Source organism: Euprymna scolopes, chromosome 45 (assembly GCF_053919585.1).
Source record: "Euprymna scolopes isolate OS-2025 chromosome 45, ASM5391958v1, whole genome shotgun sequence".
Lineage (NCBI taxonomy): Eukaryota > Metazoa > Mollusca > Cephalopoda > Sepiida > Sepiolidae > Euprymna > Euprymna scolopes.
Window position 1 is genome coordinate 54759061 of NC_136526.1, and position 3358 is coordinate 54762418.

The 3358-nt window shown below is 32.0% G+C and overlaps 1 protein-coding gene across 1 annotated transcript in view; it reads right to left on the reverse strand.

Moving 5' to 3' along the window:
- The window catches only part of LOC145269675 (TPR and ankyrin repeat-containing protein 1-like), a 105761-nt gene extending 102637 nt beyond the window's left edge, over nt 1–3124 (reverse strand). The window contains exon 1 of the mRNA XM_080125384.1: nt 2754–3124. The gene's annotated coding sequence lies outside the window, so the exon portion shown is untranslated. The remainder of the gene's footprint in view (nt 1–2753) is intronic.
- Nucleotides 3125–3358: the final 234 nt, after the last annotated feature.

Here is a 3358-nt window from a genome sequence, read left to right on the forward strand (position 1 = left end):
CCAATTAAATAATTATGAGTATATGGTCTATACTTTCACTTTATTTAATTTTTTTTTTCATAGTTCTTTCCGGAAGTAATTAATATCTAATCTTTATTTTTTTTTTGTTATTTATTTTCTATTTCGGCCATAGTTTTTAAAATTTCTCCCTCTGATTCTAATGACAGGTGTCCGAAAAAATGGCGTCTCCATTTTCGGCCATAAACTGTAGAAGTGCCCAATATTTTACCTATGGTTTTCAAATTAAATTCAATTGTTACGGTATCATTTGTTGGTAATGCATGCAGAAGTTTAACTCATTATTCTAAGGGAGGTAACTCTATTTTACTAAAGTAGTTGAAAGAAAAATATTTTGGTGCTGATGCATCTTTGTTACCGCGTTATTTATTTATTTATTTATTTTTAATACTATTTTCAAGTTTAATTGGATTTAGCATTTCTCCATTACACGGAAGACGACCTGAGAGAAGCGAAGCGAAGCGAAGCGCCACTTATCGACAGTTTAGTGAAACGCCAAAAAAAATAATCATTTTAAGTTTCTGTTTTTAATTTTAAAAAATGCTTCATGAAAAAACTTCCCCGTTCTCATATTTTAAATCGAAACATTTCCAATTAAACAATTATAGATATATGTTCTCTTTCACTTTCTTTATTTACTTTTTTGGTACTCCTAGGGCGTTGAGTTCCATGACGACCAGCATAAAAAAACACGTGTTTGCTCCCTTCCTGACGCAAGCGCACGTAACATTTTTTTATTTACTGACGTTGTTGTAGTAACTAAACGATTATTTGTCACATTATTTATTTATTAATTTTGAAAAATTTTTACTCTTTATGAATATTAAAAGAAAAAACGTTGCTAATAATTTCTCACTTTTACAGACATTTTTTTTTAAATTTCTTTTTAAATGACGACTTTTATCGACTTTTTTTAAATAGCATTTGCGGATGGGTAAAAAAATGAAAAAAAAACAAAAAAAACTAAACCATTTACTGATAATTTCTCAGTATCTTGACTTTGATAACATTTGTTAAAAATATTTGTAAAAGTGAGAAATTATCAGTAAATGGTTTAGTTATTTTTCATTTTTTTACCCATCCGCAAATGCTATTAAAAAAAAAAGTCGTCATTTAAAAAGAAATTTAAAAACAAATGTCTGTAAAAGTGAGAAATTATCAATAAATGTTTAGTAACTGTTTTTCTTTTAATATTCATAAAAAGTAAAACTTTTTTTCAAAATAAATAAATAATGTGACAGATAATCGTTTAGTTACTCTTGGCCTTCGGGACAAGATCAAAGTGTAGTATCTGTTCTTCAGATGCTGCACTTCTATTTCTTGTTCTCTTTCGGTGGAGGAGAAATCCTTCACGACTGAGACAATTTTTATTTTCGTACCTTTTTTCCACGTTAAAAAACGACCCTGGTGTCTAACTCTGCCCCGTGGGGAGGCATAGTAGGTACTACGACAACGCCAGTAAAAAAAATAAATGTTACGTGCGCATGCGTCAGGAAGGGAGCAACACGTTTTTTATGCTTATAAATAAGAAAAAGGATTTTTGTTTTAATTATTTTTTTTTTACTTTGCAATAACTTATATCAGTTTAGTTTGAAAAAGACTAAACTTGCAAAAAAGGCACTTTTACAACAGTTTAATCAAGACAATAAAAAAAATTACTAAATTTGATCGCGTAGGGTTTTTTTTTATAGCGGAAAAACGACATGGAACTCAACACCCAAGGAGTACCACTTTTTTCATATTTCTTTCCGGAAGTAACTAATATCTAGTTTAATTTATTTTGTTATTTATTCCTTACTTCGGACATAGTTTAAAATACTGATTTCTCCCTCTGATTCTAATGACAGGCGCCCGAAAAAAATGGCGTCTCCATTTTCGGCGATAAACTGTAGAAGTACCTTCATTTTATCTCGACTTATTTCTCAAGTTAACGTAAAAACATCAATGAAAAAAAGGTAAATTTATACAAATACCGTGACAGCGAATTAGTAGAAAAAAATGTACCCTAATCCTAACCCTAACCCAGTTTTCAGATTCGTGTTCAGCACACCGAAACGTAACAGAATACTACGTAAAAGATTTTACTAATTCGCTGTCACGGTGTTTGTATAATAATAAAGACCGTAAAAACATCAATGAAAAAAAAGACCGTAAAAACATCAATGAAAAAAAAGACCGTAAAAACATCAATGAAAAAAAAGACCGTAAAAACATCAATGAAAAAAAGACCGTAAAAAATCAATAAAAAAAAACAGTAAAATTTTTTTTTAAAAAAGACAGTAAAAAAAAAGACAGTAAAAAAAAAAGATAGTACAAAATCAATAAAAAAGACAGTAAAAAATAGAAAATACAGTTAAAAATAAAAAATGACAGTAAAAAATTAAAAATCTGAGCATGAATCGGAACTGAAGTAAAAAGAGGAATCGTAACGATAAAAAAAACAAAAAAAAACATAAATCATTTTTTTTTTTCTTCCTTTGAAGATTGTAAAGTTGGGTATGGAGCAGTGAGCAGAGCAGCCGAACCAGTTGCCAACATTTGCCCTGCCTTTTACTGTAACCAACCGAGAGCTCTTTTTAGCATCCCCGTTGTTCCCTTAAATGCAATTGTCTGGATCTCTTTTGCACTTGGTTCACGAGGAATATTAGCTAGGTTTATAGTTTAGTGTGTGTGCGCGTGCGTGTGTGTGAAGAGGGAAGTGGGGGGGGGGTAAAATTAAAAAATATTTGACTTACTTTAAATTTTATCTTTTATCCTTAGCGATGTTTTTAGTTCGGAAAAATTTATCGAAATGACGAATGATTTTTCAACGGATGGAATGTTCGCAGTTTCCCATGAAATCAAGCGTTTTTCTTGGAAAAAGATTTTTTTTTTTTTTTTTACTACAACTAAACCAAAACCACTACGACGACTATTATTACTACGAAATATTATTACATTCATTGAACATACGTTACTTTTTCTTATTTCCATGAAAGAGTCGAGTATACGTTATCGGCAATCAACCACACAGAGGGTGGGTAGGTGGGTCGTTTGTTTCGGGTGCTTGTTCAGAATAATGACTTTTTAACCAACGCATTTCATGTGTGTGTGTGTGTGTGTGTGTGTGTGTGTGTGTGTGTGTGTGTGTGTGTGTGTGTATGTGAAGTGGTGGGGGGGGGGCTGGGGGGTACAGGAGATACGTAATCGGCAAGTCCCACAAAAGGGTGAGTAAGCCGTTTCGGTTTCGGGTGCTTGTGTACAATAGTGATATTTTAATCAACACATTTCAGGTGAAGACATTATTACGGGTGCTTTCGAAGATATTCGGGCGGGGGCAACATCGGCCAAATCGTTTCGA